This window comes from Eptesicus fuscus, chromosome 13 (genome assembly GCF_027574615.1).
Source record: "Eptesicus fuscus isolate TK198812 chromosome 13, DD_ASM_mEF_20220401, whole genome shotgun sequence".
Lineage (NCBI taxonomy): Eukaryota > Metazoa > Chordata > Mammalia > Chiroptera > Vespertilionidae > Eptesicus > Eptesicus fuscus.
The window spans coordinates 1525459-1539878 of NC_072485.1; the positions used below are offsets into that span (position 1 = coordinate 1525459).

A 14420-nucleotide genomic window follows, 5' to 3' on the forward strand; every position below is an offset into this window, starting at 1 on the left:
TCCTTAGGCTTTGACAAACTAAAGAAAGCTTGCTTGGATCTGTGACACATCATTTTGGGGGGGATGCTCTTCTCTTTGTGGGTTTTTCATCTTTTATTTTGGAACTATGAAGACTTAAAAGAACTCAGACATTTTTTTCTTTTTTAACTGGTGAAGAGAAAAAAGCTGAAAAGAAGGAATTTACCTTTTTTGTTCCACTTGTTTGCACTGTGTGCTGACTGAACATTAGTTGCACTAACTGCTGGATTTTTAAAAATGTTTTCTGGGGAAAGGGGGACAAGGAAGGAGGAGAAAGAAGAGAAGGGAGAAACCCTAAAAAGAGAAGAATCTTGATGAACACACAGCTTGTCTATTATTTCCGAATTCTCCAACAGCTGACTCTTGTGCATTTCAACTTCTCCCTGATGACTCATCCGTTCGTTAAGCCTGAAGAGCTTATTACTTATTTGTGCGAAGTGCCTTATGCTATGAGACCATTCAGAATATCATCTTTTAGACACAGCCCAAGGAATCAACAATAGTAATTCTTTCCTTTTTTTTTTTTTCTTTTTAAAACTTTTTATTTCATTTTGGTTTCACGTTGAAGTCTATCTTCCCTTTCGACCCAGTACTCAAGCCCAGGGCTGAAGGATGAAGCCTATTAGTAATGTTAAGCACCATTTTTTTTCTTTAAGTGGAGGAGTTGATATGCAACTGCAGTTCATCCGCACTGTAAATACATGTATTTAAGAAACAACCACACAGTCCCAAGTAAAATTTCTTCTGGGCTGAGGAATGCAACATCATTGCTCCCAAAGGAAAGAGCGTCTGTCGTTGCAGGAGCCATACCACAAGCCTTTGTGCTCTAGACGGACACTGAAGACTGGTTCACTGCGTCTCCACTCGCAGCTGTGGCACCTGAGGTGTAGCCTGTCAGCCTGGACCCTCTTTCCTCTGTGGCAAAGCGTGTCCCATAGAAAACTGGGTGTGTACACTTGTATAAACTTTGTAAATAGGTTTTTTTCTGCGTTCATATATATGTATGTGTGTGTATATATATATGTACGTATATATATATATACACACACACATACATATATATATACATATATATATATATCTTTTTTTTTTTTTTTTTTTTTGATGAAGGTTGCTGGGATTAAGGGGATTAGAGTGATTATGGGAGCAGCTAAGATGAGAGGGGCTCAGTTTTCCGCAACACTAAATTCTAGAAAGTACTTTGACCTCTTACTGTAGTGAGCAGACTCCTGTGGGGACCCTGTGCTGAGAAAGGGCCCCAGAAGTCTTCAGTGTTTGCTGCCACACTGTCTCTAGTATCTTTAGAGGAGGCCTGCCGAGGGAGCAAGGAAACTTCAAAAACCTGTCATTCATGGTGTTATTTTTGAAAGGCTCTCTCTGACTTGGCTTTTTTCCCCTTTTTAAAAGTTTGAGAAACTTTTTAAGCTCTGCAAAAGGGGACAGAGATGAATCTGCATTGCAGTGTGGAAACTCCCTCGAGCGGCAGGATTTGAGCAGTGTCTGTGTAAAGCGTGGGTTTGCATCTCACGGTATTGGCCAGCACCAGCTTCGGTAAGGGGAGCAGTTCTGGGGCTTCATTTCTGTGGGCCACTTCCTGTGCTGTGCTGCCCTCTGCCCACTTGGACACGCAAACTTGCAGGAATGGGCAACCCTGCACCCTTTAGCTTTGTGACGAGAACTGTCATGTTCGCATTGTAAATTGCTGGCAGTGCTTTACAGGCAATAGTGTTGCATTAAATTGTGCCCCTCCCAACATGCTTGATGTTTGGCCTGATCTCCAGGCAAAAGGAGTGAGATGAATCAAAACCAGTGAACTTTTTTTAAAAAACGTTTTTAATTCCCTTTTAACCCAGTGTACTAGGTCAATCAGGAGGCATCTAGGGTTTTAAAAAAAAAGGCAAAATAAAAATTTTTTAAATTTGATTTCCATATTCCATTGTTTTTCCAAGCCCTAAAATAGTACAAGTCCTACCTATGTTTCATGCTTAACTCATCTGGATAAAGAAATCAGTTTTTCAAAGTTGCTTTTTTGACTCTGTCTAGTTCTAAACAAAAATGATTTGTGACTCATCCAAAATTCCTTGAAGATCAAAATCCTGCAGATGCCTCCTGATCAGACATAGCCCTAACCCCTTTAAAACTAGCAAGAGCTGCACAGTACAAACCCCCCCAAAATAAGCTCATTTATTTGGTATCCACGCCACATAGGTTCTTCTGCCAGCCAATGTTGGCAACTAAGTACAAGCCCTAGTTAAGGGAGTAACTTTTTTTTCCAGGGAGGAGAGGAGGGAGGGAATTTAAAAGGCATCAACTTTTGACCAAAAATATATATATATCTTACTGTGTACTGATGCAGCGCTCTCTTTCTCTCCCATCTCTGGCAAGATAAGAGGGATCATTCTAGAAGAAAAGCAAGAAAGCTCATAAATGCAGTTTTCTATCTCGCTAGAGTGCGGGTGACTATAAACAGCACAGTCCTCTCTGCCATCCTCAGACTGTCTGCTTGGTGCCACATGCCTGAGGGTCCCTCTTAAAGCACAGACTTTAAAGTGAAAGTATTACTGAATACAGCCTCGGATGAGGAGTGGCACTTAAACTGTCTGAGACACCAGGATTGGACGCGGTCTTGTACAGGCGGCCGTCCGGTTTTGGTGCTTGACTCTTGAATAGGAATTGTAAAATGGAAAGATGCTCTAAGGCAGCGGTCACCAGCCGGTGGTCCGCGGACCGCTGGTGGTCCGTGAGGTCCGAAAGTTGGCGACCGCTGCTCTAAGGACTAGGTCAAATCCTAGTCTCTCTTTTTAAATCCCCTTCACAATAAGGAGCATTTGTTGCTATTGGAAATTGTTTTCGTGTTCTTCCGGTGTAGGGTGTTTATTTTAAGTAATGGTAATATTTTTCCAGTGGTTCACTTGGATGAAAACTGTTCCCTCTTCTTAATATTTAAATAGCCCATTGCCCAGCCTGCGGTGTGTGGTTGTGTGATGGTGATGGACTGCTGCACACCTTGCTGCTTCTGGGCTTGTTTTGTCTTTCTCTCCCCACACATGGAGAAACTTGCCTTTCCTTTAGGGTTGGACTAAATTCCAAAATGATCTTCCATGGAAAGAAGTACAGGAGAGAGAAACCTAAATACATCTCTAAATTTTCCAGTTTGCCCTGCACCGTAATAAGGGTTTGGCCCCAAAGGCGGGGGGGTGGGGGAGGGCGGTTATCAGTATTTGTTTTCAGAATGAGATGGGAGCATCTTTCCTTTGCCATGTGCTTTGTGTCTGACACCATCATGCTGGGTTAGAACAGACGGCTCAGCACAGAGCCGGAGTGTCGGTTGTTGGAATCAGACATCTCATTCTGATCACTCGGCTTAATTTTTTTCTTTTTTTTATCGGGGTGGGAGGGAGGTGACTGCCCCAGAGGGAGGGTGTCTGCACTGAGGGTTTAGAAACACTTTGAAGCTCAGAGCCTCAGACATTGCCTTTAGCCACACTCTGACCTTATAGATGAGTAACACAAAGATGAAATAAATTCTTGGGAATTAAGCCATGTTATTTTAATTTGCCACTTTGTTCAGCATTGTATGTATCTTAAAAATTGTTACTGTGGAATCATTTTCTGGCAAAATATCTTTGTCAAACAAAATAATTGGCCTAGTGGGAGTTGACGTTAGTCAACTTTTAGGTGAACTTGAGTGAGCTTGTGGTTCTACTGTATATCCTTAAAGTTTTTAAAAATCCAAAAAAAAAAAAGTCTCCTGATCTAAAAACTCATCTTTGGGTAAAGAGTTACGGGTCCAAAGGCTGTGACAGTTTATGAGGTCAGCGGGAGCCAGCCTGGCACTGGACTCTGCCCCTCCACAGCTGACAGATTCCAACAGGAAGTGTATTTAAATTCTCCGTAGACAATGCTGGGCAGGGGAGGGGAGGGTTGGGTTATGAAGATACAGGCTACTGTGTTTTAACCAGTGGTTGTGGGGGAGGGGTGCCTGGAGGAAACAAAGTCACTATTCCCTTTTTGAAACAAAACTAAAACCTGAAAATTTTTGTTCAATGAAAATGGGGTATAATTTCATTGTCCCTAGCCACAAGGGACCAGTTCCACTGAGAAATGAACAGTGGGGACTCAAAATTTTGCAAACATTTGGGGGAAGGGACAATTGGCTTTCTGTTAATTGGCAAATGTTCCAGTGGGGCTTCCTTTTTTGTTGGGGGGTGTTACTTTGTAGATGCACATGTGGACCAGAGTCTCTGCTGAGGTTATAAAGTTCAGAAAAGATGGTTGATAAAATCTTGGCTTTTGTTAATTTATCTCAATAAAGCCCACTGGAACTCCAGCTGTGTGTTTGGTGCGTTCTTCAGCAGGAGGCTGCGCGCTGCAGTGATTCCTGTCGAGCTGAGCAGTGTGGAGCCCGTTGAATAAAATCTGATGCCTTCATCCAGCCCAGTTAGACACTGCTCAGCACCCACATTTCACTTGGTCAATTTTTATTTTTTATTTATTTATTTTAAAATATATTTTATTGATTTTTTTATAGAGAGGAAGGGGTAGGGATAGAGAGTAAGAAACATCCATCAGCTGCCTCCTGCACAACCCCCACTGGGGGTCGAGCCTGCAACCAAGGTACATGCCCTTGACCAGAATCGAACCCGGGACCCTTCAGTCCGCAGGCCAGTGCTCTATCCACTGAGCCAAACAGGCGAGGGCACTTGGTCAATTTTTATAGCCTAAACCAAACCAAGAATCATTTGGAAAGAAAAAATGTTCGTCTACAAGGTGTCATCACTTCCCAGACTTATCAGGTGTTTCAGTAACACAAACATGCCCACAAAACTTACTTAGGAATAAACCTAACGAGTGTCATTTGTGTGCTAAGAACTTCAAACACTGAGGAAAGAAGACCTAAATGAGAAATTCAGACAGAACTAAATATGACACCCCCGCCCCCAAAGAAATACTTGGGTATAACTAACAATACAGCGTGGGGCAAAAGTAGGTTTACAGTTTTGAGTACACAAAACTTATTTTTTTAAATATATAGATTTCAGAGGGAGAGAGAAACACCAATGATGAGAATCATGGATCAGCTGCCTCCTGAAAGCCCCCACTGGGGGTGAGCCCACAACCTGGGCATGTGCCCTTGATCAGAATTGAACCTGGGACCCTTCAGTCTGCAGGCCAACCCTCTCCACTGAGCCAAACCGGCTGGGGCAAGCTTTTTTTTTTAGAGACAGAAGAAGGGGGCTACTCCCCTACTGGGAATTGAATCCCCAACCTGGGCTTGTGCCCTGACCAGGAATTGAACCAGCAGCTTTTCAGCCCAACCAACTGAGCCAAATGGGCCAGGGTGCAAAAACAGTTTATTTCTGTGTTCCATATTAACTGAGGGCCCGATGCATGGGATTCGTGCAAGAGGAGGCCTTCCTCCGGCTGCTGGCACCAGCTTCCCTCAGAACCCAGGCTTCCCTTGCAGCCCAGGCTTCGCCCAGAAGGTCACCCAGAAGGCTGTTCAGTCTAATTAGCATATTACCCTTTTATTATTATAAACTAGAAGCCCGATGCATGAAGATTCGTGCTAGAATGGGCCTTCCTTTCCCTGGCTGCCGGCACCACCTTTTCACTCCGGCCCAGAGGCCCTGAGAGACCAGGGGTGGGTCAGAACGCCTGTGTTGTTACCATGGTTACAATGCAAGCATCCCGCCCACCCACAGTCGCTCGGTGCCTGTTTATGCAAATCTTTGCATATCTTTGTTGGGTTAATTTGCATATCACTCCTGGTTGGCTGGTGGGCATAGCGGAGGTACGATCAATTTACATGTTAGTCTATTAGGTAATACTAGAGGCCCAGTGCATGAAATTCGTGCATTGGGGAGGGGTGTCCCTCAGCCCAGCCTGCACCCTCTCCAATCTGGGACCCCTTGGGCGATGTCTGACTGCCGGTTTAGGCCTGATCCCTCTCACAATCCAGGACTGCTGACTCCTAACCACTCGCCTGCTTTCCTGCCTGATTGCCCCTAACCACTTCTGCCTGCCTGCCTGATCTCCCCCTAACTGCTCCTCTGCCGGCCCGATCGACACCTAACTGCTCCCCTGCCAGCCCTATCACCCCCAACTGCCCTCCCCTGCTGGCCTGTTCGCCCCCAACTGCCCTCCCCTGCCAACCTGATCACTCACAACTGCCCTCCCCTGCCAGCCATCTTGTGGTGGCCATCTTGTGATGACTTGAGGGCGTCTCGCGAGGGTGCGAGGGCCACCTAGGCTTTTATTAGTATAGATTGCTATATTTCCATATGAACAACTGTACACCTACTTTTGCCACACTGTGCAAGACTTAATCTAATTACAGACTGTACTGAGGATTTCTTTGCCTCGGGATCTTTTCCCCCCTCCACTCACTTGAGTTTTCCTACACCTCTCCCTTTGTAAATAGGGCGTATGTAAATAAACTGCCCTCAGATTCCCTCCTTTTACAAGAGTGCCCTCGGTTCTGTGTTGGGACTCAGACAGTAATTGGGACCAGAAGTGACCTCAGGAAATAGATTCTTAGACTAAGATTCTGGGATTGGGTGTATTTGATGAGATCAATGATAGCCTATTGGGATTGGTGGAGGGGAGGCAGGGGATGGGATATGAGTAACCCATGGTATACAGTATCATAATTCCAATTTCTGCTAGTGGTACCATGGGATAAACTGCAGGTAACAGAAAAGCAAGGCATGGAGAAATCCAGGGGCTATGGCAATTAGCAACAATAGGCCCTCAAATGCATACATAAAAATTAAAATTATGAGCATGTAATTAACATACAAAGAGAAGAAGGCTTCTGGGAGTTCTGAAGAGGGACCCTTATCTGTAGACACCTTTGTCCTTAGCTAATTGACTACAGTGTCCCTAGAACTGAATAGGTGGCAGTCTTCTGATGTTTTCTTGATGTGTATGCACGGAAAAGCTCTAGATCTGGTGAGCAGAACTCTGACTTGAGCCAGTCTGTTGAACATCTGTGAAGTTTTGAGGCTTGAGCCAGTTCACTAACACAGAGCCTCTAAATAAAAGGGAAGCTGAGTCCCCTTTCTAAACTTCCTCAAAAGGACTTGTGACTATTTACTAGGTTGACTGTATATTTGGAAAAGAAGAAATACACTTTTGAAAAATCATGTTATATTTTTAAAATTACTATTGACATGCATTATTAGTTTCAGGTGTACATCCTAGTGATTGGACATTACATAGCTTACTAAGTGATCATCCCAATGAATCTTGCACCATCTGACACCATAGATAGTTATTAAAATACTAGAGGCCCGGTGCACGAAATTCGTGCACGGAGGGGGGTTGTCCCTCAGCCCAGCCTGTACCCTCTCCAATCTGTGATCCCTCTCACAATCCAGGACTGCTGGCTCCCAACTGCTTGCCTGCCTGCCTTCCTGATTGCCCCTAACTGCTTCTGCCTGCCAGCCTGATCACCCCCTAACCACTCTGCTGCCAGCCTGTTTGCCCCCAACTTCCCTCCTCTGCCGGCCTGGTCACCCCTAACTGCCCTCTCCTGCAGGGTTGATCACCTCCAACTGCCCTCCCTTGCAGGCCTGGTCCTTAACTGCCCTCCCTTGCAGGCCGGGTGCCTCCCAACTGCCCTCTCCTGCTGGCCATCTTGTGGTGGCCATCTTGTGTCCACATGGGGGCAGCTATATTGTGTGTTGCAGTGATGATCAATCTGCATAGTACTCTTTTATTAGATAGGATAGAGGCCTGGTACAGGGGTGGGGGCCAGCTGGTTTGCCCTGAAGGGTGTCCCGGATCAGGGTGGGGTTCCCTAGGGGCATGGGGCGGCCTGAGTGAGGGGCCTGTGGTGGTTTGCAGGCGGGCCACGCACCCTGGCAACGCAAGCGGAGGCCTTGGTATCTGGAATTTATTTTCCTTCTACAATTGAAACTTTGTAGCCTGGAGCAGAGCCAAGCCTGGGGCTCCCTCCGAGGCCTGGCAGCCATTTGTGTTGGGGTTATAATTGAAACTTTGTTGCCTTAAGCGGGTGAGCCCGGCCAGGGTGTGTGGAAAGTTTTGCTTCCCCTGTTGCCGGCGGCAACCCTGGCCTGCTCTCTCAAGCTCCATTCTGCCGCCATTTCTTTGAATTTGTTTACCTTCTATAATTGAAACTTTGTAGCTTGAGTGGAGGCTTAGGCCTGGCCAGGGCAGGCGGAAAGCTTGGCTTCCTCTGTTACCTAGGAAACCTTGCTTTCTGTGGCTGTAGCCATCTTGGTTTGGGTTAATTTGCATACTCTCTCTGATTGGATGGTGGGTGTGGCTTGTAGGTGTGTCGGAGGTATGGTCAATTTGCATATTTGTCTATTATTAGATAGGATTGCTGACTACATTCCCAATACTGTAATTTACATCCACATGACTATACTATAACAACCAATTTGTATATCTTAATCCCTTCACATTTTTCACCCAGCCCCCCAACACCCCTCCCATCTGGCAACCCTCAAAATGTTCTCTGTTCTGCTAGTTCGTTTATTTTTATTTTTAGATTCAATTGTTGAGGAATATGTATTTATTGCCATTTTCTTGTTCCTAGTTTTTATCTTTCTTCCCCTTCTTAAAGAAGACCCTTTAACATTTCATATAATACTGGTTTGGTGGCAATTAACTCTTTTAGCTTTTTCTTGTCTGTGAAGCTCTTTATCTGACCTTCAATTCTAAATGATAGCTTCTCTGGGTAGAATAATCTTGGTTGTAGGTCCTTGCTTTTCATGACTTTGAACATTTCTTGCCACTTCCTCTGGGCTGCAAAGTTTCTGTTGAGAAATCAGCTGACAGTCATGGGTGCTCCCTTGTAGACAACTAACTGCTTTTCTCTTGCTACTTTAACTTTTGTCTTTAACCTTTTGGCATTTTAATTATGTGTTGGTGTGGACCTATTTGGGTTCATCTTGTTTAGGACTCTCTGAGCTTCCGGGACTTGTATGTCTATTTCCCCCACCAGGTTAGGGAAGTTTTCTGTCATTTTTTCACATAGGGTTTCCATTCCTTGCCCTCTTCTCCTTCTGGTACCCCCATAATGCGGATGTGGGTACACTAAAGTTGTCCCAGAGGCTCCTTATACTACTCTTATTTTTTTAATTCTTTTTTTTCTTTTTGCTGTGCTGATTGGGTGATTTCTGTTTCCATATATTCAAAATCATTGATTTGATTCTTGGCTTTATGTAATCTGTTGATTGCCTGTAATATATTCATTTCAGTTCATGTGTTCTTCATTTCTCACTGGTTCTTTTTTATGCTTTCTAGTTCTATTTTATGTTTTCTATCTCTTTGTTGAATTTCTAAGTTCCTCTACTCTTCCCCTAAGTTCATTGAGCATCCTTATAACCAGTGTTTTGAACTCTGCATCTGGTAGATTGCTTGTCTCTATTTTGTTTAGTTTTTTTTCTGGAGTTTTGTTCTGTTCTTTCATTTGGGACATGCTTCTTTGTCTCCTCATTTTGGCTGAGTCCCTGTGTTTTTTTCTATCTGTTACGTAGAGCTGCTACGTCTCCCAGACTTGATAGAATGGCTTAATGTAGTAGGTGACCTGTGGCACAGCCTCCCCTGGTCACCCAAGTTGGGCACTCAAGATGCACCCCCTATGTGGGCTGTGTATACCCTCCTCTTATAGTTGAGCCTTGATTGTTATTCGCACATCAATGTTTGATGTGGTCAGAAGCTGTCCAGGTGCACTGGCTCTGGGGCATCCTGGGAGGTGCAGGCCAAGGTCAACCGCCACTTGTGTTCTGCCAGGGCCACCATGCATAACCTATGAAGTTATGTGCAGATGGCTGCTGCGTGTGCTGGGCTTGGAAGTGCCCAGGTGAGGCCAAGCTGCAAAACAAGGCCAGCCACTGCCAGTGCTGGGCCTGAGGCCTTTTAGCGAGAGGTATGGGGCATGCTGAGGCTAGATGCTTCCTGTTTGAGAGATTTTAGGAAAATCTGAAGCATGTGCCAAGACAGGCTCTGTATGGGGAGGGCTTGGGAAATTAACAATGGACTTTGCCAACACTTCTGTCTGGTAGAAAGCTGTGCACCACCACCACCCCAGCCCAGCCCTCACTCTGATGCTGGACATGGCAGTTCCTCCTCATATGTCTCTTGTGCCTTTCAAGTTGCTGCCTCAGTGCTGGAGCTAGAGGGAGGGAGTCCAAGTAAGTCCATGCATGGGCCCTTTAAGAGAACTGCCTGGGACTCCAGCAGCCTCCGTGTCACTCAGTCACAATCCCCACTGTTTTCACAGCCGAAAGTTATGGAGACTTCTCTTCATGACACTGGAGGAGACAACCCCCAAATGAAAGAACAAGAGAATTCTCCAGAAGAAGAGATAAATGAAGTGGAGATAAGATATTTATCTGATATAGTATTCAGAATAATGATAGTAAAGATGCTAAACAGCATGAGAAAAGATATAGTAACTATGAAAACAGAAATAAAGAATGACAGCACAAATAAAGAACACATTGGAAGGAATACACAGCAGATTAGGGGAAGCTGAGGATCAAATAAGTGAATTAGAAGACAGGGTTGAAAAAATCACTCAATCAGAACAAAAAAGAATAAACAATTAAACAACAGGAGGACAGCTTAAGGGAGCTTTGGGACAACATGAAATGTGACAATATTAGAATAGCAGGTGTGCCAGAAGAGGCAGAAAGAGAGAAAGGGATAGAGAACATGTTTGAAGAAATAATGACAGAAAACTTCCCTAACCTGGTAAAGGGAAAAGTCATGCAAGTTCAGGAGGCACAGAGAACACCAAGCAAGAAGAACCCAAACAGGCCCACCCCAGACACATCACAATTAAAATGTCGAAAATTAACGACAGAGAGAATCTTAAAGGCAGCAAGAGAAAAGCAAACGGTTATCTACAAAGGAGCTCCCATAAGGCTGACACCTGATTTCTCATCAGAAACTACAGGCCAGAAGGGAATGGCATGAAGTACTGAAGGTAATGAAAAACAAGGATCTGAAAAAAAGATTAAAAATGGGAAAAATTGTCAATTTGATGTTATGTATATTCACAACAATAAAAAATAACATGCAAAGCAATGCTATCCATTGTTTGTAAATACATACAGTAAAAGCATAAAGACATGGGGGGGCACTTTCCCCTGGGGGGCAGGAGTGCAAGCAGGACAGGCAGACAGGATGTGTCAGTTGGACCTGTTAATGTTTCAGTTTTCAAAACAAAATCTGAAGAAAATAGGATAAAGCAAGGTGGTAGGCATACCTATGCTTCTTATCATTACACTCTGAACTTTTCCATCTGCTCTGAGTTTTTCCTACTCTGAAGGAACAAGATACTGTGTCTGCCTGGTGGGTAGGAGCCTGTGCTGTGGGCTGGTCTGTATTACACACACCAATGAGACTCAACCCTAAGAAGACGCTCCTGCACCCTCACGTCGCCTGAGCAGCCTTCACTTAGTTGCCAAGTCTGGAGCCAAGCCTGGAAGTTGCCATCAGATCCTTCCCTTCCTTCCTGCTCCCTACCTCCCCCCCGCCCCCCGCCCCCCGCCGACTGACCAAACCACATCCCTCTTGTAAGAATTTGTAAGAATCCGCAGGGCAGAGAACATGCTGAGGAACTGTACCCGCCAGAGGAAGCCATGGGTGCTGAGGTGCCCTCTGTGGCGAGAGATGGAGCCTGACTTTCCAGTGAGCATCTCACAACACGCTGGCCTCGCGGTGGGAGGGGCTTGCAGGGAGCATTTGCTCAATCAAGTCTGGGGGTTTGGAATGGGTTTCCACGCTGACAAGGCTGTGAGGAAGGGGATGGGTGTTCATACTCAGCATTACCTTCCCCATGAGGAATGACGAGAGTCCCTCTTCCCACCTGAGTCTGAGCCCCTCATGTTTGCTGTGACGAAGTCCCCGCGTTTGTGACAGAATCTTCACTCCTCTGGCTGAGCCGAGGTCCTGTGGACGGACTTGCTTTCAGTGGTTGCTCTTGTCCATCTTCACTTTCATGCCAAGGCTGAGCCAAGCAACCGGCTCTTCTGGACTCATCCAGGCTGTGGCAGAGGCCCCGGACAGTCTGACTCTGCTGCCCCGAGGCCGGGCTTGGCTGGTCTGCCTCCAGGTGTTTTGGGGAGCAGTGCTCAGACGGCACAGGCTCCCCACCTCTGGCCACAGGTGTGTGTCCTGCGGGGCTCAGCACCGGAGGGCTCCTGAGCAGCAGCCCTGCGCGCCTGGCTGACAAGGAGGTCCTCCCAGGTAAGCCTAGCGGTCGGTACCTTAAATGCACCTGCTGCCGGCCCCTTGGCACCGTTTGTCAGCTGTGACCTGAGGTCTGCACGGTGGGGCGACGGTCCTCCCGGCCCTGAGCTGCTGGAATGGCGTTTCCTGGGGCACCTCGACCCATTCATAACACAGGTGCTACCCTGGTTGACGATCTGCGTGCATAAAAAACACATCTCGTTCTTACCACACCCTCTAAAAGGGAGCCTGCCACCCAGTTCTCCAATGAGGAAACTGACGCTCAAAAAGATCCCATGACTTGTCTGCGCTCACGGAGACCACATGTGGCAGAGCGAGGGTGGGTGTCTGAAACCCACTCGGGGCAGCCTTGGCCTCCGCGGTCACAGGCAGGTGGTCTCAGTGGGCGGGGTGGGGCTGCAGGTGCAGGGCGCCAGGTGGGGCCCAGCGCCCAGGTGAGGCCGCGCCTGCGCACTGAGGAGGAGAGCAGGCGCCGGGGTCGGGCTGCAGCAGCGCCTGCGCAGAGGAGAGCAGGCGCCGGGCCGGGCTCCAAAGGCGCCTGCGCAGCAGCGCCTGGCTGTAGGGGGCAAGAGCTCGCTCCCCGCCTGCCCTCCCGTTTAGTTCTCAGTCGGAAGCTGCTGGTCTGCAGGTTGCAGCTGATCTAAGAGGAGGAGCAGCACGGCTCGGCGCTGGGGCCCAGGGACCAGCCAGACCGCCCGGCCCTGCCCTGCGAGCTGGCCCCGCATCCGAGCGGGCTCCTGGGGCTGCACGCGGCCGCCTGCAGTCCAGACTATGCCCCAGGGAGCCAAACCGGGCCGGCGTCGGGCTTTCTTTTTAGTTTTGTTTTATGATTTCAGAGGAAGGGAGCGGGGGAGAGAGAAGCATCAATGGTGAGGGAGAATCATTGACCAGCTGCCTCCTGCACGCCCCAGACTGGGATCCAGCCCTGACTGGGCATCTATCCCTGACGCCCTGGTTCACAGTTCCAGCTCAACCCCTGAGCCATGGGGAGGGCGGATGGACTGTTTTTAAAATTTCAGATACGTGTATTATGAGCTCCAGCACAATACAGGGACGTGCAGGGCGCACAGGGCGCTGCAAGCAACGCCGTGGAGTCAGGTCCTGGGGCGGGACACGGCCAGACCTGGGAGCTGCGAGCGCTGCCTTCCCTCCAGCCGGGGCCTCGCTGCCCAGGGAGGGTCCCGGACAGTCTGCGGCGCGTTGGGGACCTTCAGCCAAAAGGGACAGGACCCTGGCCGGCAGCTTGGGTTTGTTTCTCTCCTACAACCAGAGCCCAGGGCCGGGCGCTCCCAGGGGCCGGGGCGGCTCTCCGCCTCTCGGCTCTTCGCCTTAAGCGTGTGGTCTTCAGCCTCAGCCCCTCGCCTGGTGGTGCCAGGCACGTCCCCTGTGCCCAAGGCAGGAAGGAGAGGCGAGGGCAGAGGGCAACGTGCAAAGCCAGCGGAGTCTTTCCCCCGCTCATCCGTTCACGCGCTCATTCCTCACCTGAGCACGTGCTTAGGAGAGAGGCATCGGCGGGGAGACCAGTCGCTGCTCTGCCTACGTGTCCCGCCGGGACCGCAGGGCAACCAGCCGAGCGGCCGCAGCGCGCCCTCCCCAGGGCTCTCCCCAGCGCCTTCCTGCGGCTCCCCCTGACCTCTGCTCTTCCTGCGGCTTCCGCTGACCTCTGCTCTTCCTGCGGCTTCCGCTGACCTCTGCTCTTCCTGCGGCTCCCCCTGACCTCTGCTCTGTCCAGCCGACGGCCGCCTGGAGCCGGAGGGGAGCCCGGGAGCAGCCGCTTCCTGCGGCTCGGTCTGTGCCGAGGCCCGAGCGGGACTAGTCCGTCTTCTCCCAGAAGCACGGTCAGGGCCGGAGAGGCTCCCCGAGGCCGGGCGGGAGCCGCAGGGCGGGAGCCGCAGGGCGGCGTGGGGAGGGCCGCTCCGGGAACTCCGGAGAGGCTGCGGGGCTCTCGGGTCCCCTCTCTGTCCGCCCCACCCCGCTGCGGCTTCGCTGCCAAATCCAAGCCGAGCGGATGTTCAGTGTGGCTTCCCCACCGACGGTGCCCGTGGCGCTGAGACCTGGAGGGGACCCCCAGAAGGTCAGGGAACCCCTCCGGGCCGGCGGATCCAGGCCGGAGGAAAAGAACACGCGCCGTGTTTACCCATCGCCGTGGCCTCCCACGCGTGACAGCA

The 14420-nt window shown here is 48.8% G+C and overlaps 1 protein-coding gene across 1 annotated transcript in view; it reads left to right on the top strand.

Moving 5' to 3' along the window:
• Positions 1 to 4348, top strand: part of DDX6 (DEAD-box helicase 6) — a 36013-nt gene extending 31665 nt beyond the window's left edge. The window contains exon 14 of the mRNA XM_008150095.3: positions 8 to 4348. The gene's annotated coding sequence lies outside the window, so the exon portion shown is untranslated. The remainder of the gene's footprint in view (positions 1 to 7) is intronic.
• Positions 4349 to 14420: the final 10072 nt, after the last annotated feature.